The following is a 13,794-nucleotide window of genomic DNA, read 5'->3' as shown; positions in this document are numbered from 1 at the left end:
GTATAGATGGGGCAAATATAGAGCTATACTTGCCCAGTACGTTAATTTTACATAAAATGTTTCTGAAGATTTTTGTATAAAAAGTTACTGTGGGAGAGGGGGTGAAGGAGGAAGAATACCTCACCCTGCCAGCTTGATTTCCATGTCCCTTCTCCACAGACAGGCTGCAAGTATGGGGCACACCTAACACCTTGCTAACCCTGCTTGTGTCCCTACCAAGCTTGAACTTAAGGTGGTTGGCTTGGAAGTTAGGAGGCTTAACACATGGTCTGGCTCCCCTCCTCAAGCTCAGGGGGCAAGTCACCATGAGTCAGGGAAAAGAGACCTGGGGGTCCTGGTGGACAGCAGGATGACCGGGAGCCAGCACTGTGCCCAAGAAAGCTGATGGCATCCTGGGGTGTATTAGAAGGGATGTGGTGTTCCTGCTCCGGCAGGGGGATTGGATTAGATGGTCTTTCAAGGTCCCTTCCAACCCCTAACATTCTGTGATTCTGTGATGATGGGGTAGAGATAACAGTTAAATCTAAATTAGTAAAGCTAGAACAGAGTCTCAAGCACTGTACTCCAGTCATCAGCATTAGCACTTCACCTGTCATGGCTTTGATGTTTTTACAACCAGCAGCATGAGGGATACCACCCCATGTTGGAGGAAGAGAAAATTTAGCAGTATGGACAGGGACTATGAAGTGCCACTAATGCTTTGGGCATGTCCCCTGTTTATTTACAATGAAGATGTAGCCCTAGGGGCTCCCAGGAGCATAAAAATGGTCAGACTCGAAAGACAGTCTTCGTTGCAGAATTTGAGACAACCTCTCCAAAATGTATTACAGCAAGTACCTCACTTTGAAGTGCCAAACAGAGCTTTGGGCAAGACCTTGATTTGAAGGAGGTTCAGGGGTGTTTTCTTTTCAATGTTGCAAAATGACAGACTTGGACATGAAAGCTGTTAGCACTTGCATGAATGACCTGTCTTCCTCAGACAGACTCCAACACCAAAGTTTTAACAATACCATTAATAATTGTATGTGGGCTGACTGATATGGGAGCCTCCCACCTTGCATACCCTCTGCCAAAGGAGATATGTGATGCAGGGTTGTCTGCAAATGAATAAGTTACAGTGTGAATCTCTGTGGCTGAGCTTTATTCTGCATGTGGTAGTGCACACTATCTGCATACTGAAAGGCTAAAAACTTTGCTCCCTCCCCTCCAAAGTCTTGCAACTCGTTTGGCAATAGGGGAGAATATTAATGCAGTGCTCAACTGTCAGCTGGTATTCCTGACACATCTGCGGACTCATACTGCAGTACAGACCTCTTCAGGGAGGAGATGGATGAATGGGCAGATAAAAACGATCAGGTAATGTGTAATTCACATGTTTGCTTGTGATTTGAAGCAGGGTTCTCATTTTTCTCACTTTATTCTCTGCTAGACATTTGTAAGGATACTGAATTCTTTCTGAAAATGAAACCTGCTTTGAAGTTTCTGAAAGGTCCCTTGTCCAGAGCTTGTTCTGTTCGTTGGCTTTTAGAGGTGACACAACTATGGTACAAGCAAATAAAACCTCACAGATCTAGAGATGTTTCCAGTGACCTGAGCTTGAAGCCTAAAAGCTCTTTGAATCAAATATAAATGCTTTTGTCTTAACCGAAAATTGGCTTCTACAAGAACAACAGAAGATAAACTGGTTCTCCAAACCCAGGTGTATTTTATAGTGATGATATAAATTAGTTGTTAGCACTCTTCTGACTCTAATAATCACTCAAGCTCAAGCTGGAGCTGAGTGTGGTCCACATGAATCAGATGGTGTGTTTCTCAGACCTTATCTCTGCAATGGCAAACAGTGCTTTGCTCAATTCCTTTAGCTCTGTAACATCCAGTACTCAGTTAGACAAACCGAGCAGGAGAACAGTTGTTCCAGCCTAAGTCAGTTCTCCAGGCTCTCAGAATTTGACTTGATTCTGTTTTTAACTCAACCCAGGGGTGAAACCAGATAAACTGCTCAGCTTTTCCAGAGCATAAATTGAGTAACAGGGTGGAGAACACTATTGCAAAGGCAGTGTCAGTTTTTGAAAAGCAGCAATTATTCTAGTGGGTTTGGCTTTTTCTTCTTGTGTGTGTTTATTTGTTGTTTATCTAGGTTCTACTTTGTTTTCTAATTGTCTTCTATCATCATAGCTAAGGATTTCCTTTGGGTAGTATGTTGCTGACGGCTGGATTTCTGGGGTTGTTGGTTTGTGTTATTTGTGCATAACTGCTGTTTCCCAGGTTTGACAGAGAAATGGTTGACATAGCTCCTGCAAAGCTTGCAAGATGTCTGACTTAATGGTTAAATAGGTGCAAGTGTGCGGCACTTTGCATTACAGCAATAACTGCGTGTACTGAAGAGTACATTATTTTACTCTAGGCTTGCAATACAGGTGGTTTCTGAGAGCAATAGCCAGATACTCTTTGAGTTACTGCCCTCAAAATAAAGCCTAGCTTTCCAAAAATGGGAACACGGACTAGTTCCTAGAGTGTGGTTTTCACCCTTGACCGTCAGAGCTGGTCTTAACCTCTGTGGCAGTGATTGATTAGATTTTGATATATGCAGGATCAAACACAAAAGAAAGATGATGGAAAAAAAAATGTTTAGACTATCTTTTGCATAATAGAGTCTTCTAGTACACCTCCCTCCCAGTAGCCTGGATGCTTTAACAGAGCAGTGAATTGAAGCAGAACTGAGTGAATGGAAGTGAATGTGGCGTTTACCAGCCTCTGGCAATGGAAGCAACAGGTTCTGTATTTCTATTGATTACAGTGTTCTCTGCATCCTGGGAGGGGGTATTCAAGGCTAATGGTGGGTGTATTTGTTACATCTGGTTCAGAATTCAGAATGAATAAATGATAAGCAGTGGAATGCAATTAGACTGCTAACAACTTATTTTGACTTGCTTACATGCGAGGGAAGGGGAGAGGGAGCCAAGCTGGGTTGTGAGCTCTGCAGAGAAGATGAGGACTCAGTGAAGAGCACACTGGACCTTGTCACAAGACCTGTCAGCAGGTCACCGAGCAGCTGGATGAATAGATATCCTTGCAAATCCTGCATATAGTCTCCACCCTTCAGAGAGCACTGATACACTCAGGGGCTTGGCCTGATGGGGACGCAGAGCTGAACTGACCTCACGTGTGTCCAGACATGGTGGCCTCACACCATATTCATTTATTCTTGCTCAATACAAGTAGTGCATTAAAGTGAATAAGAGGGCAACAAATGGGAAAAGAGACCTTTGCCTATTGGGAATTACCAAAATCATGCCAACTTAGCTCTCCTCAGTTCACCATTTCCTTACGAATATATTTCTCTGTCCATACTAGGGGTGCTACTGAAGCCAACCCTCAAGGCAGAGCTTGCCTCCCTCACAGAGGTGTTTGGTGCCCAAAGAGCCTCTCAGACCTGATACTATCTGACGTGGCACAGCCATGTCTTGCTGGTGGCTCCTGTTGTAAAGGTCCCCTGCAGCCTTTCCAGTGCTTCTTGATGAGCACCCACTTAACTAGCAGAAAAGTGCGGTAGCTTGGCCGCTGCTTAAGCCTGGGTGGGTGAACACCTGAAGAGTCCATCACCATGTCAGTGAGGACTCTCCTCAGCTATAAAGCTGAAAATCTTTACCCTTACCTTCTTCCATTCCTCTAGCATGAGCACCTCTGGCATGTCTCTTCCCTGCCTGAATACAGGACCAAGTCTGGTTGGACATTTTACTGACTTCATGTAGACTTCCTTCAGTATTATTATTATTATTTGCCAGTGTAATGAATAATTAAGACTCTGGACTCATGGGAAGCCTTGGTAATTATTTTTATTAGTTTTTGTTTGTTTTGTTTTGGCATCTTTTCCCCAGGAAAATAAATTGTAAATCATTTGTCAATACAGGAAATTTGGAAAGGGATCAAAAATTTTTTTTTTACTAGTTTGCCTAACAAGAGGGAAAAAAGCCCTTCCATTTGGATCACAGACACAATACCTATTCTTTCATTCTGCTGTAGAAGTATCTGCTTGGGGAACACAAAATATTATATACCTACTGCTTGTGATAAATTTAATCCTGTCCCCAGCAGCAACATTAGGAGCCTAATTTGCACTTACAACGAAGCCTAGATAGCAATTCTTTTACTGCAGCAGCATAAATAAGCTTCTCATGTGAACAAGAATCAGGCCCAGTGTGTCCCCATGGATATCAGAGGATACTTGTCAGAACTAAGAATTTAATTCACTTACATCTTCATTTTCTTAAGGGTGTGTGGTGTTGTTCTTGTCACATCTGAATCTGGAAAGAAGACCCTCAGAACACTTCAACCCAAAATCAGAGACCGGTAAGGTCAATTGAGGTTTCTAGAGTCCCAGGACTCTTCCAGGGCATAGGAGGTAATGGCTTTTCTCCATGGCTACTGAGGGTAGACTGGAAGAAAGGGGTCCTATTTGTATCTGGGGTAATTAAAGCAGACATAAAGTATACATGGGAATGAGAATGCATTGGAAGAGGAGGTCCCAGGGCACTTCAATGGATCTGGCAGGACAAACTTATTCTGGGATGGTCCAGATAGATTGGATTTCCCTCAGAGCAGGAGGAAGAATAGACCATTTCCTGGGGTCTCCTGGAACCTGACATTTCCATTTTTCTGAGATTCTCTCTCTTTCTTAATCCTCAGCAAACCTTCCTTCCCCAAAATCTGATCTGGTATTCTTCATTCTCTGCAGGTCCCAGTGATCTCCAGGCACAACCTAGGCTGCACAAGGGCTAGGTTTCCTCCTCTGGCCATTTTACAGGGGCTTTGGGACCTTCACTCTTGTTGCCATAGGTCTGATCTCCTCTTTCCTTCATACAAGAGAGGCTCTCACCTCCAGGGAACAGGGTCCATCACTCAAGAGACAGGCCCATGACTGCCTGATGAAGATGCCTGAACTGGAAACAATCTTGTTGTAGGCTGGGACTCAGTGTGTCTCAGCTTAGCAAACAGGCAAAGATGTCCAGTCCCATAAAGATATCATGTGTGATGATTTTCCTATGCAAGAGTAGGATCCTGAGTTTATATTCAATTATGAGATCTGAAATATCTTAGTAAGATTTTTTTCCGTGGTCCCAAAACCCTAATCTGGAAGTGCTCCAAATCCATTGGACACACCTTATAATCAGTTAAGATCCCTGTCCCACACCCAGATGCTTTTAGTGGATCTCAGAGCTAAGGTCTGCGGGGAAATTGCAGCTTCCAGGAGAAAAAGAACTTTTTTGAAATGTACAGTGACATCGCCATGGGATGTGCCAGCTCCTTTCTAAATATGTGGAAAATCCCACAGGCCAGCATGCTTGAAAACTCAGTTGTGACCAAAAGCAGCATAGAAAACCTGTGCCATGTTTATGGTCTAACAACAGCATGCACCAGGACATCACCTGAGCTGATGGTCTGAATTACTGCAGATCAACTGCAGCCTGTCAAACCCGCCGTAAGCACCTCCTGCCTTCTAGGTAGGAGCGAATAATGTATGTTGACCTCCAGGCTACATGTAGGCAGGAGTGGAGACTTAAAACTGTTTGTTGCTGCTCTTCGCAACAATACCCTCAGCTAGATGGCAAGTGTTGCAAAGGCTCTGACTCTGTCCTTGTGTATCGGCTCTGACTTGGGGAAACTCCTTTCCCCACTGGTGAAAAAACAGCATGGGCTTTGTGACCTCCCTGATCCTACATGTGGCAGGCCCAGTGACTGCAGTGGTATCCCTACCTGTTTGTCTAACCTCAGGGAGTCACACAGTTGGGTGACAGCCATGGATTTTACTCCTTTTCGGCATTATATTTCTAGCTTGCTTGGCTGCAGGCAACCATTTGACACAAAAGCCCTAAGGAAAATAAGAAAACACCGACATTTGTTCTGTCTTTCAAACTCCTGTTTTTCAGCTAATTGAATTTTGGAGAGCTTACTTAGGGGTTTTCAGCTCTTGAGGGTAGTAACTTCATGAAAGCCTCTGTGGCTTGCTTGTCAGCCAATGTCCTTCAGTAGAGCTCCCTCCAAGACAGAGTGATGAAAGCCAGTGCTAAGGGACAGCCTGATTCCAAGCCCCAAAGCATCCTGGAATGCACCTTTCTCATTGAGGAAAGGTTTTGGGAGAAGGTGATTACATGCAGTAGGCCTTAGATACCCATATAAAGCACTGCAAGGTCAGCATGGGCTTGGTGTTCATTTGCAGACCTGCAGAAGGTGGCAGACCATTGTAATTGTCAGCAGTTTCACAGAATCATAAAACAGTTTGAGTTAGAAGGGAACTTCAAAGGTCATCTAGTCCGACCCTCTGCAATGAGCAGGGACATCTTCAAACAGATCAGGTTGCTCAGAGCCCTGTCCCACCTGTCCCTGAATGTCTCAAGGGATAGGGCATCCACCACCTCTCTGGGCAACCTGTGCCTGTGTTTCATCACCCTCACTGTGAAAAATTTCTTCCTCATATCTAGCCTGAATCTCCCCTCTTTTAGTTTAAAACCATTATTCCTTGTCCTGTTGTAATAGGTCCTGCTAAAAAGTCTGTCCCCATCTTTCTTATATGCCCCTTTAATGTACTGAAAGATCGCAGTAAGATCTCCCCATATATGCATAGATGAAATAAGTTTTAAAAGGGGCTGATGGTTTCGTCTGCCATCAGCATCAGACTTCTTTACTTGCACCCTTTCTCTCTCATTCTCTCTGGAAAAGGAAAAAAACAAACAAACAAAATCCAAACAAAACAAAAACCAAAAACACACCTCCGTCCATCTGTTATAATTGCTTCATATAGAACATTTTCTGCTTTGACTTTGTATCATTTTTGCTCATAACTTACAGAAAGTGAATCACTCTGAGAAAGCTGGAGAGAGGCCAGGGACAGGCCAGGGAGGGGATGTGAATGCTGTTTTCCCTGCTGTGGCAGATCCCTTAGGCTGTGCTGCTGGCAGGTAAGTGTTGCTCTTGGCTCTCACACTAAGCCGTATGGTGGGAAGTAGGTGAGAAAAGCTGAAGAGAAGTCCTCTTCTGTTTTGTGCACTCAGGGCGTGGTTCCCATGCATGCTGCAACTTTCCTCTCCTCCAAGATGAGCCAGAGTGCCTGGACTTGGCTGCAGGGTTGCTCTATATGGGAGAAAACCAGCACTCCCATTAGAAGTTTTGTTTACAAAGTCTCTGGTACAAAAAGGGAAAGTGGATACTTGAAGGTTTGGGCTTATATGACCACCAGTTTATGCTGGTTTAACTGCATCAGTCTTATAGACCAGCAAATAGAAACTCTCTGACCTCTGGAGCAAAAGCCAGATGCTACATTTTGTAGGAGAGTCTCAGTTTAGTCCTGCAAGGAGACAGCAGCAGGCTGTACATCTCCATAGCCCTGCTTTATGCACAGTAGGGCATAGGGAGGGATAAGGAAGGGCAGTCCATCTCCTTATATGCTGGAAGCATTTTTGCTCATCGTTGCTGCATGAGTCAGGAAAGGATCAAACCCTGAGCTCTGTGCTGCTGTGCTAGGAGTATCTGGGCTCCAAGAAGGTGCTGGAGGCAAGATTTGTCAGGATAGGAAATATTTTTTTATGGGAGCAAATCACAGAGGTGGATAAAAGGGACAAGCTTTAGAGCTCCCAGGTCCTTCTTCATGTACGAAATAGGAGCAGCAAGAGACAAGCTGAAGAACTGAAATCCATAACTCTGGACACTAAACATCATGGGCTCTATAGAGATATTGGTTTTACAGCACTTCATAATTCTTATCCCCTCCTCTCAGCTAACAACTTATTGTTCCACTAGCAATAAATTACCTGTCACTCTCGTTTTCTCTCTCCCTCTCTCTTTCCCAGAGGACTGAATGACTTTTTTACCTCTCCTCATGCTAAAAATGTCCCTCCTCCACTCACTGGGTACCAACTACCATTTCTCACCCAAGGTGTCACAAAGTTAATTAATTGAATTAAACCCTGAGCAGTTCTCAGTTTGTACTTGGCACTGCAGCTCTCCCATCTATCCCAAACCCAAACACAGGTGTGTGTGCCTGAAAAGCAGCTTGTTTCACACTGAATACATCAATTGCTTTAAAAAAAAGATACTCTGCTTAATTTGACTTGGTGCCACCAAATAAAACAGGCATAATTCCTGTGGGTACAGTGAATTGACTGTCGTATTGGGATGTTTTTCTGGCATACAGAGCTGCTGTACAATGTTTGCACTGAAGACTTTTGGTAAAGGTGATTTCTGTAACCCCCAGCTGGCTGTCAGTTAGTCCCGCATTGCCAACAGCATGTGCATGGGGGCTCGTTTCCATACCTGAGCACTTTGAACTGCAAAATGTAACATCCGCTGCTCGATCCACTCCATTATCACTTCAGGGGGTCAGTCACTGGGCACAGACAAATGAAACACAGAGCGTCTCTCAGCTCTTCCCACTGATAAGCCTGGGAACAGGAGAGGGAGGCTCAGTGCTCAGCCACCCCCCAGCCTATCTGGAAGGATCTCTTTTTCTTTGTTAGGCACCTAGAGTTTAAATAGTGTGAATCTGGGCCTCACATGTACTAAAAACAAGACCGATTACACAGCCAAGTGAATGCTAGAGGATCATTGGAGACTTTTCCATCAAAGGAACAGCAACAGTGACATTTCCCAACCTCCAGCCCTAGCCAGCAGCACCCTTAGCCCATCTGGACATCCTAGGATGCCTCCTGCCCCTTGTGAGGATATAGTTTTCACAGGGTATGGCAGACAAATATGACCTAGCATTTGCAAATGCGATCAAATGCAATGTGCTTCTGCGGCTTTTGTAGAAGCCTAATGGGCTATGGGTGCTGAGCAGTCTCTGCAGTGGGTGCCTGTCTCCATGGGTGGTTCTGTCCGAGTTAGTCACCTCAGTAGTGGCTGGACAAGGCAGGGTTCTTGCTAGATCTCTGAGTCCCTCAGCCATTGACTCCATGGACTCCATCAGGGGGAAGAGAGGATGAGTGAGAAGAGCAGATAGAAATAAATCATGTTAAACGATGAAATGAACATTTTTGGCACCAAAATGAGTTAGACAGTCATAAAGCCATTGCTACATCTCCTTATACTGATACAAGCCCGTGGGCAGCACCCGCTGTGCTTCCCAGTACATCCATGACTGTACTTTCCATGAGGGCCACAGCCATGAGCTGGCTTCATCTAAATGAGGGTCTTGCCTCTGAGATTTTCTTGGCCCTGGTAACACTTGTTTTGCCAAATGTGGTGAATGTCAGCTGAGGACAAACGGAATGTGCTGTTTTGTCTGGAATAAAGTTAAATTTCTTCACCTTGTATGAGGCTAAGTTTTCAATTTGTGCTGAAAACAGTGTTGATAATATAGAGATGTTTTAATTACTGCTTAGCAGGGCTAACACAGAGTCCAAGCCTTTTCTGCTTCTCACATCACCCCACCAACGAGTGAGCTGGGAGTGCACAAGAAGGTGGGAGGGGACACAGATGAGACAGCTGACCCAAATTGACCAAAGGGACATTCCATACCATATAGAATCATAGAATCATTTTCATTGGAAAAGACCTTCAAGATCATCAAGTCCAACAATAACCTAACTCCAGCACTAAACCATGTCCCTAAGAACCTCATCTATATGTCTTTTAAACACCTCCAGGCCACTTCCTCCAGCACCTCAACGTCTTTCCTGAAGTGACAGACCCAAAACTGAACACAGGATCCAAGGTGGGGCCTCACCAGCACCAAGTACAGTGGCACGATCATTTCTCTAGTCCTGCTGGCCACACTATTCCTGATACAAGCCAGGATGCTGTTGGCCTTTTTGGCCACCTGGGCACACTGCTGGCTCATCTTCAGCCACTGTCAATCAACACCCGAAGATCCTTTTCCTCCAGGCAGCTTTCCAGCCACTCTTCCCCAAGCCTGTAGCACTGCCTGGGGTTGTTGTGACCCAAGCGCAGGACCCGATGCTTGGCCTTGTTGAACTTCATACAATTGGCCTCAGCCTGTTCAGATCCCTCTGTAGAGCCTTCCTACCCTCAAGCAGATCAACGCTCCCACCCAATTTGGTGTTGTCTGCAAACTTACTAAGGGTGCACCCAATCCCCTCATCCAGATCATTGATAAAGACATTAAACAGAACTGGCCCAAACACGGAGCATTGGGATACACCACTTGTGACTGGCCTCCAACTGGATTTTACTCCATTCACCACAACTCTTTGGGCCCAGCCAGCCAGCCAGCCAGTTCTTCACAGCAAAGAGTATGCCCATCCAAGCTGCCAGTTTCTCCAGGAGAATGCTGTGGGAAATCATGTCAAAGGCCTTACTGAAGTCTAAGTACACAACATCCACAGCCTTTCGCTCATCCACTAAGTGAGTCACCTTGTCATAAAGGAAATCAGGCTGGTCAAGCAGGACCTGCCTTTCATAAACCCATTCTGACTGGGCCTGATCACTTGGTTGTCTTGTATGTACCGCATGATGGCACTCTGGATGATCTGTTCCACGGCCTTCTCCAGCACCAAGGTCAGACTAACAGGATCCCTGGATTCTCCTTCCAGCCCTCCTTGTAGATGGGCATCACGTTTGCCCATTTCCAGTCATCTGGGACCACACTGGTTAGCCAGGATTGCTCATAAATAATTGAAAGTGTGTTGGTGATCACCTCCGCCAGCTCCCTCAGCAGCCTTGGATGGATACCATCCGGCCCCATAGATTTGTGGGTGTCTAAGTGGTGTAGCAGTTCACTAACCATTTCCTCTTGGATTATTGGGACTTCAGTTTGCTCCCCATCCCTGTTTTCCAGGTCAGGGTCTGTTTACCTGGACCACAACTGGTCTTACTATTAAAGAATGAGGTGAAGAAGGCATTTGGTACCTCAGCCTTTCCTCGTCCTCTGTCACTATGTTTCCCCTTGTCCTATCATTTCATGATCACCATGGCCAAGGTGGCCTCCAGCTGACACATTGCCCATGAGTCCTCCTCTGTTCACAAAAAACAAGTCCAGTGGAGCACCTTCCCTAGTGGGTTCACTAACCAGCTGTGTCAGGCAGTTGTCTTCCATACACTCCCAGAGCCTCCTCGACTGCTTTCTCTCTGCTGCGTTTTATTTCCAGCAGACATGTGGTAAGTTGAAGTCCCCTATGAGAACAAAGGCTAGGTACAGAGATACTTCTCCCAGTTGCCTGCAGCATATTTCATCTGCCCCCTCATCCTTGTTGGGTGGTCTGTAACAGACCCCCACCAGGATGTCCACCTTATTGCCCCTCCTCTTGATTCTCACCCATAGACATTCAACCCTATCATCACCCTCATCAAGCTCCAGATAATCAAAACACTCCCTAACACACATGGCTACCCCACCTCCTCTTCTTCCTCACTTATCCCTTCTGAAGAGTTTATAGTCATCCAATGTAGCACTCCAGTTATGGGAGTTACCCCACCATGTTTCTGTGATGGCAACTACATTGTAGTTTTTCTGTTGCACAATGGCTTCCAGCTCCTGCTGTTTGTTGCTCATACTGTGTGCATTCATATAGATGCACTTCAGCTGGGCTATCGATCCCACCACCTTTTTGCAGTGAGGAATCCTGACTCCTTTGTGACCTTTCTCAGGTGCTTCTGTGGTTTCTAACAGATTTATAACATCTATAACCCTTGTGTCTTTTCAACTGCACAGCTCTCCATCCCCTACCTCCACTGTGGCGGCAGACCAACAGGCTCGCTAGCACCCCATCCCTCAAATGTCGGCATGTTGCCCTTGGGATTGTGTGTGCTGTACACGGTTTTCTCCCCCTCCATTTCAAATCTAGTTTAAAGCTCTTTTAACGAGCTCTGCTAACTCCTGCCCCAGGATCCTTTTTCCCCTTTGAGACAGGTGTGTCTCATTTGTTGCTAGCACACCAGGAGTCACACAAATCAACCCATGATCGAAAATCCAAAAATTCTACCAGTGACACCAGTGTCACAGCCAGGTATTGATCTGCTGGGTCTTCCTTTATCTTTCCTCATCATACCCTGCAACTGGGGGGACAGAAGAAAACACTACTTGTGGTCCTGATCCATTAACCAGTCATCTCAAGGCCCTGATGTTCCTCTTGATAGCCTTTGGATTTCGTTTTTCCTGGTCATTGCTGCCCACCTGAAAAATTAGTAGAGGATAATAATCTGAGGGCCTAATCTGGGCACAAAATTTTCTTTTCATGTGTTTAACCCTGGTCCCAGGGAGGCAGCAGACTTCCCTAAAAAGTGGGTCCGGTCTGCATATAGAACCTTCTCTTCCTTTTAGAAGGGAGTCTCCTATGACCATGACCAGTCTTTTTTTCTTTGTAGCCATTGTTTTGACAGAGGGTGCAGACTGACATCCTCTGCAGCACCTTCAACTTAGTTGAACCACCTTCCTCAATATTGTTGTTTGGCTCTACTTGCAGAGACTCATACCTTTTTGCAAGGGAACCTGGGAAGGTGAGGTAGTCACAGCGGAGACCTTCCTCCTTCTGCACTGGGCAGAAATATGCTGCCATTGCCCCCTATCCTTTCCACCATGCAGAGAAAGGGTAGGGAGTTCTCTCTACTGTGTGCCCTGTCTACTTGCTAGGCCTGTCCCAGGGAAAGTAGGGTGCAACTCCAGAGATTTATCTCCCTCTTGAACTCCCTGTTATTCCTCAACCTACTCACCTCCTCACAGAGCTCTGTCATTAAGTGGAGGAGTTCGTCTACCTGGGCACACCTCCCACAGCTGTGCTGGCTGCTGCCGTCTGGTATTGGTGTAAGAGCAGGGCACACACTGCAGCCTGAACCTGGGTGGCGTCTTCCTAGTGGGTCTTGGTCTGGGCAGCTGCATCACTTGTGGTGGGTGCCAACCTTACGGATGCCATGGCTTTCTCCTGGGTGGACACCATACTCCCTGGTCCAGCTGGCAGAGCTTCTTGGCCCTTCCTGCGCAGCCTTCCACATGAACCGCTGCACAAAACTGCCTCATCCCGCTCTATTTGCCCCCTCAGGTTGCTGGTGCTCCCTAGGCTGCTTTTTATAGACATGGTTGCTGTTGCTCCGGCAATGCCCAGGTATCTTCAGCGACTCTCACAAGAGCTGACAGCACCTAGCACTGCCCTGGTGGTCCCCTGGCTTGGGAAAACCCTGCCTGTGCCAAAAATCTGCTGCTCTTGCTGCTGCTTAGCTACAGATTGGAACAGCTCCACAGCAGCTCCCCTCAGTGACTGACATCATGCTCAGCATATAAAGTTGGTGGAAGAAGAAGGAATTGAGGCACATGCAGAGTTATGATGTTTGTCTCCCAAGTAACTGTTTCCTGTGATGGAACCCTGCTTTCCTGGAGATGGCTGAACACCTGCCTGCCAACAGGAAGGAGTGAATGAATCTCTTGTTCTGCTTTGCTTGCATGTACAGCTTTTGCTTTACCTAGTAAAGTGTCTTTATCTCAACCCACTAGTTTTCTCACTTTTACACTACTCATTTTCTGCCCCATCCTATTTGTGTGGAGTGGGTGAACAGCTGCATGGTGCTTAGTTGCTGGCTGGTGTTATACCAAGACATGGGGGAAGTTTGCGAAAGTATTTTTACGACATGATTTCTGCATCACATTAAAACAGTAGAGGTGATTGCTCTGTAAGGAAGGACTTCTGGAGGAATAACATGTCATGGTTTCAAGTAGTCCCTGTAACTTAATTCGTTTCTCCTCCCACCCCTTTCACCCCTTGCTCTACACACCTTCTGTTTGTAGCCAGTTCTGGAATACCTTTGCAAAAGTGTTTCATGGAGATGTCAGCCACAGCTGCATGGTCGTTGTTT

General features: G+C 45.9%; 1 long non-coding RNA gene across 2 annotated transcripts in view; it reads left to right on the top strand.

The window, feature by feature from the left end:
• The first annotated feature begins 1,087 nt into the window (after positions 1-1,087).
• LOC135579159 (uncharacterized) overlaps positions 1,088-13,794 on the top strand; it is a 49,953-nt gene continuing 37,246 nt past the window's right edge. The window contains exons 1-2 of one of the 2 annotated variants that reach the window (XR_010471695.1): positions 1,088-1,356; positions 6,847-6,956. This is a non-coding gene — a long non-coding RNA (uncharacterized LOC135579159). The remainder of the gene's footprint in view (positions 1,357-6,846; positions 6,957-13,794) is intronic. The other variant, XR_010471694.1, reaches the window with a different exon arrangement.

This window comes from Columba livia, chromosome 3 (genome assembly GCF_036013475.1).
Source record: "Columba livia isolate bColLiv1 breed racing homer chromosome 3, bColLiv1.pat.W.v2, whole genome shotgun sequence".
NCBI lineage: Eukaryota > Metazoa > Chordata > Aves > Columbiformes > Columbidae > Columba > Columba livia.
The sequence above is the reverse complement of the archived record's forward strand: the minus strand, read 5'-3'. Positions and strand labels throughout refer to the sequence as shown.